Below are 23,397 nucleotides of genomic sequence, written 5' to 3'. Positions count from 1 at the left end.
AGTTTCTGTCTGGAACCTGGAAGCAGCCCCAGGGGACTGAACAGAGGTGGTGTTGCGAGCACATGGGGTTTAGCAAGCTGTTCTGGGAATGGAATTTCCTGGCTTCTCTGGAGACTTTTCAGCATCTGGGCCATAGAGGAGGGCCTGGGAGGATGAATGAGGGTGGACAGGGGCAGCATAGGAGGGTCCACAGTGGCTTGGAAAGGACACTTGACTGAAAGCAGGGCCAGAGTCCGCCATCTCAGAGAGGCTGAGCCTCCAGCATGGCAGGTGTGGCTGGGCCCCAGTCAGCCTGCAAAGTCCCAGTCCTGTGTGACTCAGAATAAATTGCTTCCTATCTTAGCTTCTCCTCTAAGGGATGCTTGGGTATAGATATGGGGCTACTCTGCCTGTACGTGGTGGGTGCCCCCAGCCTTGGCAGCTTAAGGCAAGAGACAGCCTGTCATGATGGAAAGGACTTGGGGTCTAGGAGTCCCATTGTCCTGGCTTCGGATCCTGACTCTGCCACTTAGCTGGGTGGAAGACCTGGACGAGACATGGAGCTCCTCAAAGATTCCGTTCCCCAGAGTGGTACAAATGTGAGTTGTTGTCCCAACTGGGGCTGCATGAGGTTGAGATTAAGCTCAGGAAGGATGCTGTGTCCCCCTGAGTCCGGGCATTGCCTCATCCTTCTCTGATATTGTGGCTTTTGCTCCAGGAAGATGGATGTCCCAGCTAGTCCAGGGCTTTCAGATGAGCTAAGACTTCCAGCAGGGACTTTGCTGCAGACCTCCTGAGCAGTGTGGGCCAGTGAGGTCCATCCTTTGGTCAGGAGCAAGTGCCCTGGGGCAGTCCCCCTCCCAGGACAAGGACGCGCCCATTTGGGAGATGGAGGGACACGCCCATTTGGGAAATGGAAACACTGAGGCACAGGAAGGAAAAATGACTCACTTAGACTGCCTCAACTCTGTCTAGGTAGGTGAGGTACTCACATGAATGAAAGAACCATTGTTCACTCAAGGTAAACGTGAAAATTAGAGGCAAAAGGTCTTCTTGCTCCACCTTCCCCCTCACATTTTACTTCCAACTTAGAGAAAGTCTAGGTGGTCTATGAGCCTTGCTGTTCTCTGCCCTGGAAGTTCCAGCCTCTGTGCTTCTGTACTTTTGTCTCATTTCATTTTGTTTTCTGCTTGTGACACTGTTTTCCATATTGAGCAACGAAGTCTGTTTAGCCAAATCCTCCGCATTCTTTAAAGCTCAAATGAAACCCTTCTCCTTTTCCTCCTCCTCCTCGAGGACATCCTCTGGGTTCAGGCCTGGCTGCCCTTGTGCAGCTGCTTTCCACGGCTGCTGCGGCGCATTCTGAGCCCTCTGTTGCGGCTGTCTGGCCTTGGTCTCTCACCATGCCAAGGGTGTGTTTCTTACCAGTTCACCAAGTTACGTGCTCTTGCCCTCCCAACCTTCGGGTAGGTCCTGGTACCATCAAGGCTAGTTTCAGCACAGTCAAGAGGGAGAGTTGGAACACGCACCTAGATCCCTAACTAGAATCCGCTGGAAGCTTCTTTGCTTCCCTTTGGTCTCAGCTCCCACTGCCCTAGGGTGGCTCAAGGTCTATGGTTATAATTGCAGCACATGCCTCTGTGTGTGGGGCGGGGGCGGGGGGGTGAGGAGGGGAGTGGAGGGGAGAAAGAGATACAGAGAAACACAGAGACAGAGGAGGGAGTGGAAAGAGAGTGAGGGGGATGGGGACTGGAGCAGGGAGCAGGCTCTGCCAGGCCACACAGGCCATGTTTCTGTTTCGAGGTGAGAGTGAAGCAATCCTTCTTCTCCATCAGCTAACACGCCCCGCAGATGCTCTGTGGGATGCTAAGTCTGCGAGCTGGAGCAGGCCAGCCATTCTGATTCCAGCAGGGTCCAATCTCTGTCACCTATAAAGACAAATACCAGTGTCCTTAAAGGTTCACTAATAATTATAACAACAGCTGCAGGCATCTAGGGCATTTACCATGCTAAGCACTTTACATGTGTTATTTTAATTTTTCCAAGATCTATTTGAGGTATTCTGATTTTTCAGTTGAGGAAGTCAGGGTTCAGAAAGATTCCATGCCACAACAAGCAAAGGATGCAGACCCACAGCAGTCTGTCTACCCCCAAGCCCATGCTCATCTCCATTGCCCAACAGAATCCTATGGCTTAGGAGCCTGGACTCCTAGGTGTAAGGTCCTGGCTTTCCTGCCAGTCTCCATCTGTGGGACATTAACTGCACCAGGCCTCAGTTTCTTCCTCCTTAAAATGAACCAAATGCTGCTGAAGGGCCCCGCCAACTGTCACATGCTGAGAAGCTGATTCTGAATTCTTGATGCTAAGATGCAGTCATTTTCATTCTGTGATTCCTGGATTCTGGCCATAGACTTTAAGATCCTGGAATCCTGTGATCCCCGTACCCTTCAATGCTCGTTAGAATATAGGTTCCATGGGGACATTAACTTCTGTCCATCCATACATTCAGTTCAGTTCAGTTCAGTCGCTCAGTCATGTCCGACTCTTTGTGACCCCATGAATCGCAGCACGCCAGGCCTCCCTGTCCATCACCAACTCCTGGAGTTCACTCACACTCATGTCCATCCAGTCAGTGATGCCATCCATACATGCCCTGCTACAAGTCAGGGCCCAGCAGAGCCAGCACTTGACATCAGTCAATATTTGTTGGCTGAATGACTGACCCACCCCCACTTCTGCCTCCCGCTATGGTCAGCAGTCCGTGCCCACACTCTGGCTGGAGCCTATGTCCTGAAATGTGGCCAGTTAGCCAGTGATGCACTAGCTCTGGACCAGCAGGCAACAAATTTGCCCTCTAGCCCTGCTTGGCCACTAACCAGCAACATGACTCCAGGCAAGTCACCTAACCTCTCTAAGGATCTCTTTCCCCCATGAAGACTAGATGAAGAGTCAGAGAAACACACCAAGCTCATTCCTGCCTCCGGACCTTCGCGTGTAGCACTCCCTCTGCCTGAAACACTCTTTCCCATATTCATTTACTGCTGTCTATTTCCCCTATTGGAATTTGGACTCCAAGAGGGGTTTTGTTTACCTGATTCAGTGCCTAGAAGACACATAATGGGTGCTCAGTAATATTTGTTAAGGCAGAGACCAAGATTTGTGGACTTGCCCTGGCCCTGAGACCTCTGCCCAAGTTCTGGTCCCCAGATGCTGAGCCACTTGGGACAGCTCTGTGCCCAGGGGCTAACTTAGCCTGAACTCCCATGAGGCCCAGGTGGAAAATATACCCATTTTTTATGGTGTGTTGCTTGAGGTCTGGTGTCTGTTGCTGTCACTCACACAGCCAGAGAAGAAGGAGGATCCTATATTTGAGAGTTGGGAGAGTAAGGAGGAATAAGATGTCTGACCCTGCTGGGCTTCCGCAAACTGCTTTGCTCACGTCTTCTCATCCTTCCCCAACTCTTCTCAGCTCCACGCAAGTCTTCACTGCCCATAGGAGAATGCAGACTCTCAACCTGGAATTCATGGCTCTCTGTGACCTAGCCCTGCCGTGATCGCCAATCTGCTTTTTCCCAGCTCTCCTAGGAGAGGTCTCAGCTGCAGTGTGGTCCAAGAACTACTTTCTCCAATGCACTAGACCAGTCCTCTCACCAAACTCTGCTTGTTTGTGCTATATTGTCTGCCCAGAATGCTCTCCACTGCTCCTCCTCCAGGAAGCCCTCCCTGACCACACCCGCCCAGAGACCTATCCCTTGTCTGGGCTTCTCCAGCTCTCCTAGACTTGCTTGCTTCTAGAGGATGCTCGAGAGTCAATATGTAGCTATTCCCTACATGGTGGGTGCCCCTCCCCTATGGGAAGCCCCATAGGCAGGAAGGGGAAAGGACTTGTTCCCTCTGTCCATCCTGGGCTTGATCAAATGAGGTCATGGGTGCGCCTTGTAAGCTGTAAAGTCCTGTCCCACCTTGGCCCAGGCCCCTTTATCTCTTACCTTAACTCTTCCACCAGCATCTCTGTGGGCCTCCCTGCCTCCAGTTCACATGGCCCATCTAGCATCCCTGCTGAGCTAGACACGGGGCCCTTCTGAAACACCAATCTGATCATTTCCCTTCTCCAGTGACTCTCCTTGCCAGTAGCTTCTGGCCCCATGAGCTTGTCCCCTGCTCTCAGACCCTCCTCCTTGCCTTTGTTCAAGTCATCCCTCTGCCCAGAATGTCTTTCCTTCTCCTTCTCCTCCTTGTTCTATGAGACCATCCCCTTCCTCCAGAATTCCCTGACCCTCCAGGCACATCCAGCCACCCTGAGGGCCTCCGTGACCATCTCTGTGTGATGGCACCTCCCCAGCTGTGCCTCATTCCTCATTCATTCGCACAGATGCCTCCATGGTCTTCAGAGTTGGCTTGAAGAGAGAAGTGCTAAAGTAAGAGTTTCTCCTGGTGGGAGGTGTGATCCACTGAAGATATTCTGTGAGCCAGGCCTGGTGCTGTATAAACTCCAGTTTACTTAGGCCCACCTGCTGTCCTGAAAAAAAAAATCACTGTCTTTTTACCTATGGCAGGACTGAGGTCCAGAGATGCTGAGGGCCTGGCTCGAGGTCACGCAGCAGATGTGGCACAGGGATCCTGGTTGACTGATTTCACAGTTCCCTCCAAAGTGCATGATCGTGACAGAGGTAAAAATAACAGATCTCTTTCCAAAACGTAACTGTTAATGAACTACCTGGGGATTTGGGCTGTCTGGTTCCTCCATGTCTCCCATGGGTGCGTCCATCTCAGCCCTGACAAGCATCTGGCTGATGTACAAGGGGCCACAGTCCCCATCCACCTTCCTGTCGACTTGGTCAGGCTTGCTCTGGGATCCTCCAGGTTACCTAGGCCCAGGCTCCAGACCAAGGTTAGACCTAAGGTGTCTCTGCAGGACTCCTCAGAGAGCCAGGGCCACCCTGTGCCCATGTCTGCCCAAGCCTGATATCCATGTTGCAGATCAATAAATCTGTCTCTTGCTCTTCTCTCCCGACCATCTGTTCTCCCTGGTGGTCCCCAGGGAGTCTGCCAGGCTGGCTGCTATCTCCCAGGTTGGAGGGAAGAAGCTATTTTGGGGCCATCTGTTTGAGAGGTGCCTCCGGCTGGGGTTCCACAGCTGAGGGAAGCTGCCCAGGCAGTGGGGGGCTGTCAGGAGGGGACAGCAATCTGAGAATGAGAACCATCTTTATCTTTAGGCTTGGGGCCAGGCCATGCCAGCTCTCCCTTGACTCGGGCAGACCTGTGAGATCCCAGGCCTGGCTGAATCTTGGACATGTCACGGGGGCAGCTGGTGCCAGAGGGAGTGGTGAAGACAGTCTAAATGCTGTCTCCCCTCTCCTCCCCACCCCCTCCCTCTTTTAAAACACATACACACACCCTTAAAATTGGGTTGCCAGTGACAACCTGGCATATCATCTTCTTTTTATATTATTCTTAGCCCCTCTGTTGCCATAGCAACCGAACAATGCTTTTAAATATAGCAGTTAATTTTTTCAGCTCCAGAAACAAAGTTCTGGTGCTGTCCAGAAGGCCGAGGACTGGTTTCTCTCCTTGGGACAGAGTCCTTCAGACTCATCTCACCGGATGTCAGCCCCAGAGTGTAAGCTGGGGCTGGCTGTCCTCCAGCTGGCAGGAACCCTCGCTGTGTTCCCTCACCTGGTGACCCTTCAAAGTCAAGGTGTAGCAGACAGAACCCAGGTCCTTTCTATAGCCCCTCAACCCCTGAGACCCTCACTTTTCCTCTTTATGCCTCAGTTTCTTGAGCTGGGTAATGGGGGGGATGCTATATGCTTCCCAGATTTCAGTGGGGCTCAGAAGGATCTAAAGGAGGTGCAGATGGCCCTGGGAGACACTCAGTAAATCATCTGTGCTTCTTTTCCTTTCTCCTTCCCTTCCCCCATCCCTTTTCTTCCTTTCTCTGTTTCTGTCCTTACCTCCCTCTCTTTTGCATTTTTCTCAACCCCTACTCTCCACTGCTTTGAATTATTGATGTTAAATTCCCAGCCAGTAACATCAGAGGGTTAAAATCCATAACCAGCCTTCCTCTGGCCTCCCCTCGGATCGACCCTCCCTCCGTGGGCTGGTGAGCTCATCAGAGTCATTAATCATACATCATGGCTTGAGAACCCAGGGCCCTGTGGTCCAGCTGCTGAGCAATCCCGGGCAGGAGGCAGCCCAGGCAGGATGTCTTATGGAAGGGCCGGGCTGGCTCTGAAGCCTCGGGCAGAGTAAGATACCGTTAGTGGGAGGTTACCTGGGAAGGGGGTCTGACCACTGGTGGAGGGGCTACATGAGAGAGTGCTCCCTGGCCCAGTAGCAGGAAGTGTTATTTCCAGGTGCCCTTGACTCCTGACTTACTCCCACCATCATCTCAAACCTCTCCCCAGACCCTCTCCCAGGCTTGCTCACCACCCACTCACCTCTCTGTATTCCAGAGTTCAGCATGGCAGGGCTTTGAACAACAGGCATCAATGTTTCTGATGCTCAGAAGCAGTCAAAATATGGTAGGGACTGCCCATCAGGGAGTAAGTTTCCCATCATTGGAGAGGTCATCTAGAAGAGGTTGCCCAGGGGTCAGGACGTTGTGGAAAGGATTGTAGTACCAGGTTACAAGTAGAATAAACTCTGCCCTCAATCTATGATCCTATAATGAAAACAATAATATTAAAATCACCTTATAATTTTGCAGAACCTTTGCACTGATTATTATCCTCATTCATAATTTAAAAAAAAATAAAGTTAACTTGCCCAGTGTCATTAGGCTGATAAGAAGCTGACTCTGAATCTGCTTGTCTATCTTCCTCATGATTCTTCAAGTTCAGTTTTCCATGCTGGAAGCTGCATGGTGGGGGGTGTTGATGGAGCAGTGCTGAGTGTGGCTTTAAGCTGAGTCCCCAGCCAGTGGTGTGGAGACATGCAGGAGCCAGAGGCTGCTCCGGGTGCTGGAGATCTTTTTCTCCAGCTGGGACCAACAGCAGACGCAGGAAGAGACCATGAGTGCTCTCGGGGTTGTGGGAGCCTTGAGGAGGGACAGATGCTCTGGGATGCAGCCCAGGCACAGGTTGTGAGGGGGCAACTGTAGGAAGGGGAGGTGGCCGCCCTCTCTAGGCCGCTGTGGGCCACAGATTCTTGTGGACATTTAGCACCTCACTTTATTTAATCCCCCTCTGCTCTGTGAGTGCAGTACAACAGCCGGTTTTGACAGATGCTGTGCTGAATTTGTCAAGGTCATACAACTCAGAAGTGCAGGCACCATGTGTGTCTGACACCAAGGCACCACTGACATCAGCGGGAGGTGACAGGGGGAGGGGCAAGCCTATGGTGTCTGGATGGCCCAGGGTCTGGCTGTCAGTCTTCATTGTCTCAGATGTGGGCGACTGGTGAGCCAGGAGGTGGTGACCGAACGGGCCTGGCCCCCACCCGGCACAGCTGCATGGCACTTTCCCCAACCCCGGGGCAGGATAGAGGTGGGGAAAGCGGTTGTGGGCACAGAGGGCATGCTACGCCCTGGAGAGGAGACCTGGGGCAGTTTCTGAGTCCATGGCTGGTCCTCTGTGACCCCTGAGGCAGGTTATCTCTGGGCCTTGGTTCCTTCACTCCAAAGGCAAAGTATTCACTACCCTGTGTATTTCTTGTGCTCAAGTTCATTTTTCATGGTTGGCATCAATCTGACTGTCTCTACTGAAACATCAGCCACAGCAGGTGCCTACTCTTCCCGTATCCTGGGGTTGTTTTCTCTGTAGCACCCTGACATTCTATCATATTCCTCTTCATTTATCTGACTACCTTTCTCTGCTGTGAAACTGTACATCCCACGAGGGCTGGGACTGAACTTTATTCAGGGCTGTGTCTCCAGCACCTAAGCAGCGCCTGGTACAGACAAGCCCGGGCACATAGTGAATGAATGAACGAATGCTTGACCACGTGATCAGGGTGGCGTCCCTCCTTCCTGCTTCGCCGGCTCTGTCCGTGCCTCCTCCTGGCAGTTGTCACAGGGCACAGGGTTTGCATGTGTGCCTTCTGTCTCCCCTATGCTGTCAGGTTCCTGGGTCTGAGCACAGAGCCAAGCCTAAAAGAGGTGCTTGATGAACGTTCGTGGAAGCGCTGAATGGAAGCCTTCCCCCCACCCAGGTGTCAGTTTCCCTATTTGTAGACTGTGAGGGTGCTCAGAGGCCTTTTAAGCGCCCTCCCTTGGTGACAGTCCGGGATTTGTCACCTGTTGGCTGGCATTTCTGCACCTGCCCTTGGGTGTATTTGCTGCCCCAGTGCTTGTCCTGACCCTCCAGGGTTGGTCACTGGCCAGAGCCTGACTTCCCCCTGTTGAGCAATTAAAACCCCAGAATAGCCTTTTGTTCAGAAACAGGTGCCTGGACCCTGTATTTATCTCCAGCGTGCATGCCTAGTGTTCTTGGGGCCCTGCCAGCCATGTGGTGGGCATCACTGGGACCACGCGGACTTCTCAGCCCCAAGAGGCCACCCCTGGCATCAGCAGACAGCCAGGGCCAAGAGGAGTGTGCACCCCTGAGAGCCAGGCACTTGTGGAAGACATCTCATGTCTCTCAGGAAGGCTTTGCAAGGTTGGTGTCATCAGCCTCATGTCACAGATGGGGCTCGAACACTGAGAGCGGCACCCTCCCTGTGGATGTGCCTCAAGCTCGCAGAACACGAAGGGACAGGACTGGGGTCCGAACACAGGGCCATCAAGCTTTTTCACTGTCCTGCTTGGCTTTCCCTGGTTGGTGGGTGCCATCAACACCCTGAAGCTATAGCCCAGCGACCACGGGTGAGTGGGTAAGAGAGGGGACCAACTCATGGATATACTCGTGGGGTCTACATTTGCAAGTAACCAGACTTGGTTTTTGGTCTCACCTCTTGCCCCACTTCCATGCCCTCTGTGTGTTCTTCCAGGTCCTGTGAAATCTCACGTCCTCTCTGAAGGACATGACAGCAATCTAAAATGCTAGGGAGACAGACGCCTGGGACTTGAGATCAACCACGCCCATGGGGCTGGACAAGCACTCAGGGCCAGCCCAGGGGTTGGCAGAGGGAAAACCCAGTCCAGGCCTGCAGCAGGGACCAGAGAAACGGCCAACGTGGGCTGTCAAGGGGACATCCAGGCACTGCCACTTGCCAGCCAGGTGACCTTTGGCAAGCTGGCCTTCAGCTCCCTTTTCTATAAAATGGGACGAATGATAGCAACTGCCAGATGGGGCCCTCTTTGGGGATTTGATAAAGTGATCCCTGCAAAATGCTCAGATGGGCACCTGGCAGGGAGCACGTGCTTTACAACCACTGCTGACACTGCCGTCTCACCACCCTTCTGAGCAGTCTCAGCACCGGGCTCGTGGGGCTGCAGCTGGGAGCTGAGCCAAGGCTGAGAAGTAAGGTGTGTTGGGTCTTGGGAGCAAGGCGAGGCCAGTTTCAGAAATAGAGCACAGTGTTAGGGCAGGAAAGTGTGAGCCAGGGTTTCCTTAGATGATACTCACAATGGGGTGGAACAAGGGGTGGGACTAAGCTTTCAGGTGTTTCAGGGGACCCAGCTGTTGGAGGAGGAGAGATGAGGGGGAGGAGTCAGCCCTCACTCCAGGCTGAGGTAGGGGCCATTCCATCTGGCTCTGAAGAGTTAATTTACCATTTCACACGTGCTTGTCCTTTTGAAGCTGAACCATGGAACATGCAAGCTGGCAATGTCATTGACCACCCAGGGTCACACAGCAGGTTAAGAGCATGCCCCTGTTCTCTGTGCTTCTGTTTCCCCTTTGGCACTCCAGATGACCTTTTTAGGATCTTTGCAGCCAGGAAAATGGCCCCTAAAGACTTTCTGTGGTTTGTTCAGTGCTGGGTCAGGGTGGTGGGAGCTCTGAAGACATAGATGAGGATGCAACGGGAGGAAGCGCCTGATCCCTGGCTGATGCATGAAGAACAGGGTGGCGGGAAGAGCGTGGTCCATCTGCTGGGCCTTCAGACCAGAACAGGGTTGGCTCTCCAAGGCACGAGGTTGCTTACATACTGGCAGAAGCAGAGTGGCATAAGCTAGAAGTCTCACCGGGGATCTCCCAGCTCCTGATGGAAGTTGCTTCCTGAACTCAGCCTCTGTTAGTCCCTGCCTCCCCTGCTTCTCTTAGGCGCCATCCATCCAAGCTGCCAGTCCAATGCCTGAGCCAAAGCCAGTAGGGGTACCCAGGGGGCTGGCCTGGAATTGGCATGGTTGCCCTGAGCTCTGCATCTGGCATTCCTGGGGGTGGAGGTGGTGAAAGGGGAGTATTTACGGAGTTTCAGCCTCCACTAAACTCTGCCCTGCTGGTGACTCTATATAACTGGGTGTGTTTCTTTCTGCCTCTGCTTCCCTGTCTTAACCTTCAATTCCCTGAAAGGGTCAAAGACCCATTTGAACTTCATACCATGAGGCTCTGGCTAGTTCTTACTATTCCATCCAAACCATACGTTGAGTTGGATCTTATTCATTATGCCCTCAAGCTTCTGGCTGGGTTCTTGCCCCAAACAAAGAAGATGGCCAGGAAATGGCACTGCCATTCTTCTAACTTCAGAGACTGTCACTGCCAGAGGCTACCCATACTTACCCATAAGTGGCCCCCCTTGGACCTACCCACCCTCTGGATACTCCCTTCCTCAGGCTTCCTCCTGCCACTGGCCCTTGATGGTACAACCCCAGCCCTCTGGTAGGTACATGCTCTCAGATATGAAGTTCTAGCTGGGTACAAGGATGCTGTGGGCTGCAGATAACAGAAACCCAACTGCAGGTGGCTACCAGGGAAGCCCCAGCTTAATACAATGGAGTATTACTCAGCCATTAAAAAGAATACATTTGAATCAATTCTAATGAGATGGATGAAACTGGAACCTATTATACAGAGTGAAGTAAGCCAGAAAGAAAAACACCAATACAGTATACTAATGCATATATATGGAATTTAGAAAGATGGTAACAATAACCCTGTGTACGAGACAGCAAAAGAGACACTGATGTATAGATCAGTCTTATGGACTCTGTGGGAGAGGGAGAGGGTGGGGAGATTTGGGAGAATGGCATTGAAACATGTATAATATCATGTATGAAACAAGTCGCCAGACCAGGTTCGATGCACGATACTGGATGCTTGGGGCTGGTGCACTGGGACAACCCAGAGGGAGGGTATTGGGAGGGAGGAGGGAGGAGGGTTCAGGATGGGGAACACAGGTATACCTGTGGCGGATTCATTTTGATATTTGGCAAAACTAATACAATTATGTAAAGTTTAAAAATAAAATAAAATTTAAAAAAAAAATAAAAGGGGTTTATTAACTCCAGAAGCCTAGAGATACGGACAGTTCCAGATTTGAATAACCCAGCAGCCCAGTGATGACAAGGGCCCATCCCTTTCCTGCTTTTCCTGCTCTGCCCACCTTCCCACCGACTCAGCATTCTCTCACCCAGGTCATAAGATGGTCCCAGGGGCCATTTGCAGGCACGATGGTGGATGGTGCAGAAGAGAATCATCTTTTCCAAAATCTCTTTCTTATCCCAGAGATCCTTCTTTTAGCTATAAAATGGGAATAAAAGGCCCCATTAGCCAGAATTGAGTCACATGCCTATGCCCGAACCACTCACGAGAAAGTGAAATGAAACTAGCATCACAGAATTGGACTAATGGTCTACCCTGTGGGCATGGGGAGGGGCTGGCCCCACAAAGGAAGGCTGATGATTTTCCCATGGGCAAGTCAGTAGCAGAGGAGGATTCAAATCTGATCCAGAGCCCCCTCTTTACCACTTCAATATACTGTCCCACATCCTGTTGCTAACTATGTTTTGTTCTTCAGGTTTCAAACAGAAATGAGATTGTAACCTTGGTTCATATATTTGTCCTCTAGGCTTATCCACCCGCCAAAGACCCTCCTCCTCTCTTGTTAGAGCCTCAGATGGCTCCAGAACTGCCACTCCAGAATGCCGAGTCCTTCCCTACCCAACCCAACACCCGTAACGAAAGCACAGTTATGACGTGTGCTTTTTAACATCCCCAGTGAAACCTCGTCTTTGTGCTCGTACTTGTGTCTTCTGCAGGACAGGGCTCTGCCTTCTGTGAGCACAGAGCATCCTTTCTGCTGCCCTCACCAGTGCCCTCAACCTGGCAAAGGACCAGGGGCTCTACAGGTCTCCAAGGGGTGGCGAATGGAGCCATTTGCCAGCTGGGCTCCAAGAACACCTAGAGGTGACACAGAACCCCATTCAGGGGCAGTCTTGGAGAAAGTTGTGAGGGTGACCTAAAACATGCCCTACTCAACTTCTACCAAGGCACCTCATCTTTATCTATTTTACACACTGGTCTTCAATGTAAGTTTTGTTTTCTGAGAAAAAAATTCTCTGCAGAAAGTGTATGCATTTATTGGATCCATTAATGCTATTCCCCACAAGATTCCACAAGTTCTTCCTTGAGCTATAAACTCCTATATCACCCTGGCCACTAGAATTGTCTTAGCTTAGCATTTTCTCTTTGACATCATTTGAAGGTCAATACTTGAAGAATAGTCATATATGCAAGGAATACCTCAGTACATTAGTAAAGAATAAAGTTGTGCGCTGTTTTTTTTTTGATACCCTTGACACAAAGACCCTGTTGACCAAGTCTTTCAGAAATCTGGGCCAGGAGGATTGTATTTCTGTAGTTCTCTGGCTCCTTCTTAACCACTGATGATAAAACCCATCTTGTTTCACTCCTTACCTTGGCTACTAGGATGCCCAGAGCTGAGATGTTCAACTATGCATCTCTCTTTTTAAAAGGTGATTTTTCCATCGTATGATACTTGTGTGTTTCCTAAGAATTAGAAAGTAAAGACAAGTACAAGGAAATAAAAAGCATAAATCACTTACTGTGTTTCTATCCCCCCAAAACTGTTAATAATTTCATCTATTTTTCTGAGTTTTTTATGTTCAGTTTTCATGTGGTTTTGTTATATAGGGTTCTTTTTACATAGGCAAAATCATCCTGTATATAAAACTCTGTAGGTTGCTTTTATCAACCTGAAATTGAAAGATAATCATGTTTTTAAAGGATGCAGAATATTTCATCAAGTAGGTCAGTCAGTCAGTCAGTTCAGTTGCTCAGTAGCGTCCAGCTCTTTATGACCCCATGGACTGCAGCACACCAGGCTTCCCTGTCCATCACCAACTCTCGGAGCTTGCTCAAACTCATGTCCATCGAGTCGGTGATGCCATCCAACCATCTCAGCCTCTGTTGTCCCCTTCTCTTCCTGTCTTCAATCTTTCCCAGCATCAGGCTCTTTTCCAATGAGTCAGTTCTTTGCATCAGGTGGCCCACATAATGGAGCTTCAGCTTTAGCGTCAGTCCTTCCAATGAATATTCAGGACTGATTTTCTTTAAGATTGACTGGTTTGCTCTCCTAGCAGTCCAAGGGACTCTCAAGAGTCTTCTCCAACACCACAGTTCAAAAGCATACGTTCTTCAGCATTCAGCTTTATAGTCCAACTCTCACATCCATACATGACTACTGGAAAAACCATAGCTTTGACTAATGGACCTTTATTGGCAAAGTAACATTTCTGCTTTTTAATATGCTGTCTAGGCTGATCATAGCTTTTCTTCCAAAGAGCAAGCATCTTTTCATTTCATGGCTGCAGTCACCACATGCAGTGATTTTGAAGCCCAAGAAAATAAAGTCTCTCACTATTTCCATTGTTACCCCATCTATTTGTCGTGAATTGATGGGATGGGATGCATTGATCTTAGTGTTTTGAATGTTGAGATTTAAGCAAGCTTTTTCACTCTCCTCTTTCACTTTCCAAGAGGCTCTTTAGTTCTTCTTTGCTTTCTGCTGTAAGGGTGGTATCATCTGCATATCTGAGGTTATTGATATTTCTCCCATCAATCTTGATTCCAGCTTGTGCTTCATCCAGCCCAACATTTTACATGATGTACTCTGCATATAAGTTAAATAAGCAGGGTGACAGTATACAGCCTCGATGTACTCCTTTTCCAATCTAGAACCAGTCCATTGTTCCTTCTCTGGTTCTAACGGTTGCTTCTTGACCCGCATACAGATTTCTCAGGTGGCAGGTAAGGTGGTCTGGCATTCCCATCTCTTTAAGAATTTTCCACAGTTTGCTGTGATCCACACAATCAAAGGCTTTGGCATAGTCAATAAGGCAGAAATAGATGTTTTTCTGGAACTCTCTTGCTTTTTCAATGATCCAGCAGATGTTGGCAATTTGATCTCTGGTTCCTCTGCCTTTTCTAAATCCAGCTTGAACATCTGGAAATTCTTAGTTCATGTACTATTGAAGCCTAGCTTGGAGAATTTTGAGCATTATTTTGCTAGAGTGTGAGATGAGTGCAATTGTGTGATAGTCTGAACATTTTTTGGTATTGCCTCTCTTTGGGATTGGAATGAAAACTGATCTTTTCCAGTCCTGTGGCCACTGCTGAGTTTTCCAAATTTGCTGGCATATTGAGTGCAGCACTTTCACAGCATCATCTTTTAGGATTTTAAATAGCTCAGCTGGAATTCCATCACCTCCACTAGCTTTGTTCATTGTGATGCTTCCTAAGGCCCACTTCCCTTTGTATTCCAGGATGTCTGGCTCTAGGTGAATGATCACACCATCGTGGTTATCTGGGTTTGAAGATCTTATTTGGATAGTTCTTCTGTATATTCTTGCCACCTTTTCTTAATATCTTCTGCTTCTGTTAGGTCCATACCATTTCTGTCCTTTATTGTGCCCATCTTTGCATGACATGTTCCCTTGGTATCTCTAATTTTCTTGAAGAAATCTCTGGTCTTTCCCATTCTGTTATTTTCCTCTATTTCTTTGCATTGATCACTGAGAAAGGCTTTCTCCTTGCTATGGGGCTCTGCATTCAAATGGGTATATCTTTCCCTTTCTGCTTTGCCTTTAGCTTCTCTTCTTTTCTCAGTTCTTTTTAAGGCCTCCTCAGACCACCATTTTGGTGTTTTGTATTTCTCTTTCTTGGGGATGGTCTTGATCACTGCCTTGTGTACACTGTCATGAACCTCCATCCATAGTTCATCAGGCACTCTGTCTATCAGATCTAGTCCCTTGAATCTATTTGTCACTTCTACTGTATAATCATAAGGGATTTGATTTAGGTCATATCTGTATGGTCTAGTGATTTCCCCTACTTTCTTCAATTTAAGTCTGAATTTGGGAATAAGGAGTTCATGATCTGAGCCACAGTCCGCTCCCGGTCTTGTTTTTGCTGACTGTATAGAGCTTCTCCATCTTTGGCTGCAAAGAATATAATCAATCTGAGTTTGGTGTTGACCATCTGGTGATGTCCATGTGCAGAGTCTTCTCTTGTGTTGTTGGAAGAGCATGTTTGCTATGACCAGTGCATTCTCTTGGCAAAACTCTGTTAGCCTTTGACCTGCTTCGTTTTGTACTCCAAGGCCAAATTTGCCTGTTACTCCAGGTATTTCTTGACTTCCTACTTTTGTATTCCAGTCCCCTATAATGAAAAACACATCTTTTTGGGGTGTTCTAGAAGGTCTTGTAGGTCTTCATAGAACCGTTCAACTTCAGCTTCTTTGGCATTAGTGGTTGGGGCATAGACTTGGTTTACTGTGATATTGAATGGTTTCCCTTGGAAACAAACAGAGATCACTCTGTCGTTTTTGAGATTGCATCCAAGTACTGCATTTTGGACTCTTTTGTTGACTATGAGGGCTACTCCATTTCTTCTAAGGGATTCTTGCCCACGGTTGTAGATATAATGGTCATCTGAGTTAGATTCACCCATTCCAGTCCATTTTAGTTCACTGATTCCTAAAATGTCGATGTTCACTCTTGCCATCTCCTGTTTGACTACTTCTAATTTCCCTTGAATCATGAACCTAAGATTCCAGGTTCCTATGTAATTTTGCTCTTTATAGCGTCAGACTTTACTTCCATCACCAGTCACATCCACAAATGGGTGTTGTTTTTGCTTTGGCTCCATCTCTTCATTCTTTCTGGAGTTATTTCTCCACTGATCTCCCATGGCATACTGGGCACCTACCCACCTGGGGAGTTCATCTTTCAGTATCCTATCTTTTTGCTTTTTCATACTGTTCATGGGGTTCTCAAGGCAAGAATACTGAATGGTTTGCCATTCTCTTCTCCAGTGGACCACGTTTTGTCATAACTCTCCACCATGGCCATCTTGGGTGGGCCTACGCAGCATGGCTCATAGTTTCGTTGAGTTAGACAAGGCTGTGGTCCACGTTGCCTGCTTCTGTTAGGTCCATACTATTTTTGTCCTTTATTGTACCCATCTTTGCATGAAATTGTTTCCTTGGTATCGCTAATCTTCTTGAATAGATCTCTAGTCTTTCCCATTCTATTGTTTTCCTCTATTTCTTTGCATTGTCACTTAGGAAGGCTTTCTTATCTCTCCTAGCTCTTCTTTGAAACACTGCATTCAGATGGATATATCTTTCCTTTTCTCCTTTTCCTTTCATTTCTCTTCTTTTCTCAGCTATTTTTACGGCCTCCTAATACAACTATTTTGCCTTTTTGCATTTCTTCTTGGGGATTGTTTTGATCGCCACCTCCTGTACAATGTCATGAACCTCTGTCCACAGTTCTTCAGGCACTCTATCAGATCTAATCCCTTGAATCTATTTGTCACTTCAAGTAGATCAGGGGTCAGCAAACTTGTTTTATAAAGGGCCAGATAGTAAATAATTTAGTCTTTTGGGCTTATACTGTTTATGTCCCACTGCATCATGAATACTTTTTATTTCTTATTTACTGTAGTCAAACTCCAAATGGTTTTATTTTATTATTTATTTCTAAAAAAAAAAATCTACAAAAAGAGAAATAAAGAATAGCAAATAAAGAACTTGGACCATCTTGTTTTGCCAAAATGATGTATGATGATACTCTTTAATATTTTTTATTGTTTGTGTGTCAATGTTTGAGTTGAGGTTTACTATGTTAAAATTCTTGTGAACACTTCAAATAAAGTTTTTTTTCTTATTAAAAAAAAAAGAATAGCAAATAAACAAGCAAAAACTTTTTAAGAACCTGTCAATACAATTTTATTCAAAGACAAAAAATATATTGACTTCTGTTAAGTCACTGTGGTTTTAGAAAATTAAAAATACAGTTTCAGTATGATACCATAATACCATCTATGAATGTTTTTTTTAAAAGAGAGGGAGTTTGGATCCAGTGTACAGTACCGGGTGGGCCTTCAAAACAGAATTGATGATGAATGAATGGGTGGAACTATGAAGTCATACAGCTCCAGCTTCATCACTTGTTAGTTATATGGCCTTGGACAGAGCACCTCCCTCCCCACAGTGCTTCAGCGTCTTTCTCTGCAAAACAGGTTCACTGAATAAGGATATTTACCTAGTGCTCACAGGTGAGAAAAGGGAGGCATGGGTGATTGACTAGTTTGTTCAGGGTCTTATAGCTGGTCCATGGAGACCTCCAGGTGCCCACCTGCAGGCTTGCTGTGAGGATTACATGAAATCAAGATTGTAAAATTTCTGGCTCAACAAATGCCCATTCCTTCCCATAAGCAGGCCAACTGGTGAGTCTGGGGGTCTTGAACAGGGAAACTGAGCACAGCAGGGTCCGCACCCCCATAGGGACTGGGACACAGTGACTGTGAGATACTTGCACTGGTGCTTGGGAGGGGCGCCCCAGGTGGATTCTTTGGAGACCACCTTTCCCAGGGGACCGTTTCCAAGGAGCCATGTCACCTCCATGGAGCCCAATCTGTGCTGGGACCAAATAGAGAATTTGCCTTTTCTCAGCAGCCTTTTGGCCAAGGGTGCAGCTAGCCTTAGCAGAGGAATGCAAAGCCCACATGAGGGAGAGCATGGTAAGAACAGCACTTGGCATAGGATGAACTGGCCCATGGGACGAGTTCATCGTGGTCAGCTGCTGTTGACCTTATTGGGCTAGTCTTCAGTATTTCTGTGAGCCAGGGCTGGGTATAGGAGGCTTTACCTCCTCCATAGGATATCTGATCAACCCAACTTTCCATCAAGGTAGGTATCCCCATTTTATAGATAAGGAAACTGAGGCAATATTAGGAAGTGAGTACACAACTAGTAGTAACAGAGTGAGTGAGGACTTGAATTTCAATATCTGACTCTAGAGCCCATATTCTTAACTATTATTAGTCATATTTACTGCTCTTCATAGATTCCCTGGTGGTGCAGTGGTAAAGAACCCACCTGCCAATGAGTCTCCAGTTCAACCCTTGGGTCGGAAAGATCCCCTGGAGGAGGAAATGGCAACCCACTCCAGTACTCTTGCCTGAAAAATCCCATGGCCAGAGGAGCCTGGTGGCCTACAGTCCATGGGGTCGCAAAGAGTTGGACACGACTGAGCAGCTGAGCGCACAGCACATACACAGCCTGACATGCATTGGACATAAAACCTCTTGAACCAATCTCCTTCCTCCTGGTTTCATCTGACCTAGGAAGTCGGGGACCCTAGGTTCTCTGAAACCGGAGCTCCAGCTCCCTTTGTGACTGACTTATCCATCCTGGAGGCACGGCTGCCGACCTCTTTCCAGGGAGTATTTCATGCATTAACCCATCCAATAAATGTTTTTTAGGGATCTTCTCTGTGCCAGGCCTTGTTTGAGGTGCAGAGCATGCATCACAAATAATAATGATTACAGGACTTTCCTGGTGATACAGTAGTTAAGAATCCACCTGCCAATGCAGGAGACATAGGTTCGATCCTTGGTCTGGAAAGATTCTACATGCTGTGAGGCAGCTAAGCCCACATGCAAAAACTACTGAAGCCCACACACCTAGAGCCTGTGTTCTGCAAGAAGAGAAGCCACTGCAATGAGAAGCCTACGCACTGCAACTAGAGAGGAGCCCCCACTCACCACAACCAGAGAAAGCTCATACACAGCAACAAAGGCTCAGTGCCGTCATAAATAAATAACTAAATAATTTAAAATATTAAGATATAAATCTGTATAACATAAAAAGTATTAAAAAAATAATAATGATTACAACTAACCCTTTCTATGTACCAGGTACTGTTCTAGATACTGCACATAAATTAGTCCATTTAACTGTTACAGTCCCGCAGGTAGCTGGAATGAGTTTTCCTTATGGATGAAGAAATCAAGGCCCAGAGAGCTTAAGTGCTCTGTCCAGAGCTCTGTCCAGTGCTCTGTCCATTAGCTCTGTCCACAGCTAATGAATGTCAGAGTCAGGATTTGAACCCAGACCATCTGGGGTCAGCACCCATACATTTAATTGCCCTATACTGTTGTGGCTCTCATAGTCCCTGATTCACGGAACTTCTCATCTTTCTTTTCCAACAGGCATGTTAAAATAGCACCAAAATAACTTAATTCAGTTTCGTTTGCTGAGAAGCAAAGTGGGCAGTGAGAATGAGCGATTCCAGATTTGTAAAGTGCTTGACATCATGGGGCCAGTGGGAAGGAATCAATGTCATGAATGGGACCCTGGTCTACTTTCCACTATGTCCTTGACGGTTATGTGCCCTTTGGCAAGTCTCATCACCTCTCTGAGTCTCCAGTTCTTTATTTACAAAATGGATTGTTCATACCTGTTCTAACTGCCTCCAAGCATTTCTGTGAAGACCAACTGGTGTGCCAGATGGAAGTAAGATTTAAAATAGGGGGGAAAGACACTGGGCAAGGATTTGTTATTGAACCAAATGAGATTTTGGTCAGCTTGATGAATGAATGGATGGCTGAAGGTCCTAGCAGACCTGCAGATCGGCTCCCCAGGTAACAAATGGCTCCCTTCAGGAGATCTGTTGGAAGTCTTCAGAGTCTCATCAGGGCTCTGTCCTCCTCTCTCCTTGACCATGTTCCATGCTCCTGGCCCTTGAGTTATTTTGCATCTGATTTTGTGTAAGCCTCCAAGACTGTTTCAGCAAACATTCATTAATGTCTGTTGGGAGAAAAGTCTTGTGCTAGACTCTGTGGGGAGACTGAGATGAATTTGGCATGGTCTCTGCTTGCAGGGGCTCAGAGGCTAGGAGGAGAAGTGTAATAATAACAGTAATAATGACCAGCAATTATTAAGCATTTACCAAATCCCAGGTATTATGTTGAGTTTTTATACGCATTTACATTGCAGCAATTCCATGAGTTACTAAAACTTGTCCCATTTTTACATGCAGAAACAGATTTAGACAGGTTAAGTACCTTACTCAGTTTCACACAGCTCTGAAATTATAGAGCAGCACATGACTTTGAGAAAGAAAATGTGCATACACATCTCTCTATTATAAGGTGGAGACTACAGAGTATCCTGCTGGAGGGGCAAGGACAGGCCTCTTGGGGCTCAGCAAGAGACGGAAAGGATGATGTGATGGTGGCGGTGGTGGTCTGACAATGAGGATGTTCACAACGATGGTGGTGATAATAAAGGCAATGATGATGATGAGGGTGATGGTCGATGATGATGCTAATCCTCTGGTGCCCATCTGTTGAGCTTCTGCTTTATGCCAGGCCCTGACCTGGGTGCTTTCTATCTCATTTCATCCTATTATGACTTCCCAGGGTCAGAGTGATCATCTCCACTTTACTCATAAGGACTTTGGGCTAGAGACAGGCCACGTGGCCTGCGAGATCCAGTCTGTACTGGGTTGGAGCTTAAGGACCCCACCATGCAGAGCCACTGCTCTTTCTCCTACCTGGACCCCTAACCTGTCGCCCCAGAGCCAGGCATCCCAGAGATGCCCCTTAAATACCCATTGAACAAATATTGAATGAATGGATCTCCCAGGGGTCAAAGCATGGTTAAACATGGAAGACAGAAATAACATGTGTCAAGTGTGGATAACCATTATTTAACTAGTAGGGGTGCTGTGATCACTAAAAAACAAGTTAATTGCAAGGCGTTATGTTCTTGTAGGGCTTTCCAGGTGGCGCCAGTGGTAAAAACCCACCTGCCAATGCAGGAGACGTAAGAGATGCAGGTTCGATCCCTGGGTTGGGAAGATCCCCTGGAGGACGACATAGCAACCCACTCCAATATTCTTGCCTGGAGAATCCCATGGACAGAGAAGCCTGGCAGGCTACAGTCCATAGGGTCTCAAAGAGTCGGGCACGACTGGAACAACTTAGCACATTCCTGTAGCTTTTGTATTTTTTTTTCAAAGAAGAGATACTAAGGGCACCGTGAAGGGGTGGGGAGTTTTGAGGAATACTTTCACCTGAAAAGGAGTCCTCATGCTAAAATTGATGGGAAGCATCCTGTGGTCCTGCATGGAGTGTAAGGGCTTTGCCCAATGTCTAGCACAGGATCACTCGGAGAGGGGAGCCCACCAGGCTGGGGATTGGGAGCTGTAGCATTTGCACTGGGTGTACAAGTGACTTACGAGACCTGAGCTGTCCCTTTCCATGACTGCTTCCATGAGACCTCACAGCAGCAGTAAGAGATTCCCCAAGTGGCTAGGGAATGCTGGCATGAATGAATGGATAATGGAAGAAAGAATGAATGAGTTACAACGATTGGTGCTCTGGGAGCCCGTGAGGGGAGGTTTTTCTCAAGGAGTGCTTGAAAGTGAGAGTTCCTCCACTGGGAAGCAGAAATAGAACACAGAAGCTCCAGCGGGGGCTGTTGACTCCAGACTTTCAGCTCTGGGAGTGGGGTCAGGAGGCTACGATGGCACCCCCGGGGAGTCTGATCTTGACCCTGGGATGACCCTGTTGGAGAAGGGGTGGTGGCCGGAGCTCAGCTGTGAAGCTCTTCTCAGCGAGGCTGTGCTCACCATGTGGGGATGCATTTTTCAAACTCAAGTGCAAGTTGACAGATGGCGGTGGTATAATATTCTCACATTCTCTGCTTCCCACAGGCCTCCCTCCAGCACAGCCCTGCAAGCTCTTAAAAAGCTCTGACATATCTCGACCATGAGACCACGGCTGGCCCTTAGCAGGTAAGCTCTCCATCACTCCCTCCCACCATGGGACGTGGAGCCATTTCAGCACAACCCTAAGACCATGGGCGTGTGTGTGGCCAGGAGGGAGGTGGGGCTGCCTCCAGCCTTGGCAGGAGAATGGAGCCCCGCACTCTACCAAGACTTCAGGAAAACACTGCCAACTGTCCAGAGTCCTGCAGCTGGCATTTCTACCCATGGCAGCATATGGCGCTAGGAACGTGTCCTGGGAGAGGAGCCAGGGAACTGGTTCTGACACCATGTCAGCCTTCACTACTCAGGAAAATCTCAGACGGAACCTGCCTTTCTTTGTTTCTGTTTTTCTGTGTGAATGTGAGGGAATAGGATTCAGTGAATGGGGCAGGCCAGAAGTCAGCTCTTCCAGGCTCTGATCAAGGCCTTGGGCTGGGAGGAGGGACCACGGGCACAGCAGTTGTCTGCCACTGCCCTAGGGCTCACCTCCTATTTGATTGTTCCGTGGACCTCCTGCACGTGGAGCCTGGGTTGGGCTTCGCGTGTGCCCTCTGTGTGCATGTGTGCTTTGGGGGCCAGGACCTGTGTCCCTTCCAGCAAACTGTGCTTGAAGTCAAATTCAAAAATGGACAGTCACCAGCCTTGCATGGGCCCTGTCACGGCTGCATAGCACACCATGGTCACTGTAGACTGCAGTGCCCAGATGGGAAGGGCAAAGGCAACCCACACACGCGGAGAGCATGGGCAGGCCTGCAGCAGAGTGTGGGTGTGAAAGACTACAAAGGGTGGGAAAGCAGGTTAACCTAAGAGCAGGGCCTTTCTTTGTGTGGGAGTGAGTGCAAGGCCAAAGCTTATTGGCTGATCCACGAGGAAGCCCAGGAGAGCTGCCCAGGAGATGAGACCAGAGGGCATTGAGGCTCAGAGACAAATAAAGCACATCATTGGTCTGAAAAAGCTTCCCGTCTGAAGGAGGAGACAATGTGTAAATAGCCATGGTAGAGGAAACCTGTGAAGGCGGGAGGGGTCCATTCTGTCTGGGTTTGGTTGTGGGGGTGGTTCAGGGAGGACCATTGGAGGGCAAAACTTGAACTGGGCTTTGAAGGATGAATAGGAGTTCACCAGGCAAGATAGGAAGAAGGGCCTTCCAGGCTAAGGAGACAACACATGCAAAGGTGGAATAACTGGGATTAGCAGGTACAGAGAAAGAGTAGGGAGAAGTGAGCCTAGGAGAAACAGTTGGGCCTTTGAATGCCAGATTAAGGAGCTCAGGTTGGTCCCTATATGATTGAGGAAGGAAAGCAGATGGTCAGTCTGGGGTGCCAGGAGAAGACTCTGGGCCCCAGGGAGAGGCTGAGAGCAGCAAGGAGATGCTTGTGTCAGAACCTTGAACATCAGCCATGGGAGGCCCAGCACAGGAACCCCTCATTGAGCTGTCTGTGTCCCACTGGGGCCCTTCAGATCTCCTAGTGAAAAGCAGCCACAAGGCACCCTGGGGGCCTCTCTGGTGGAGGGCT

At 48.5% G+C, this 23,397-nt stretch overlaps 1 protein-coding gene across 5 annotated transcripts in view; it reads left to right on the top strand.

Moving 5' to 3' along the window:
- Window positions 1–23,397, top strand: part of HIVEP3 (HIVEP zinc finger 3) — a 565,857-nt gene that overhangs the window by 363,220 nt on the left and 179,240 nt on the right. For all 5 annotated transcript variants that reach the window (XM_070368260.1, XM_070368261.1, XM_070368256.1 and 2 more), the window contains one exon: window positions 21,830–21,910. The gene's annotated coding sequence lies outside the window, so the exon portion shown is untranslated. The remainder of the gene's footprint in view (window positions 1–21,829; window positions 21,911–23,397) is intronic.

This window comes from Bos mutus, chromosome 3, assembly GCF_027580195.1.
Source record: "Bos mutus isolate GX-2022 chromosome 3, NWIPB_WYAK_1.1, whole genome shotgun sequence".
NCBI lineage: Eukaryota > Metazoa > Chordata > Mammalia > Artiodactyla > Bovidae > Bos > Bos mutus.
The sequence above is the reverse complement of the archived record's forward strand: the minus strand, read 5'-3'. Positions and strand labels throughout refer to the sequence as shown.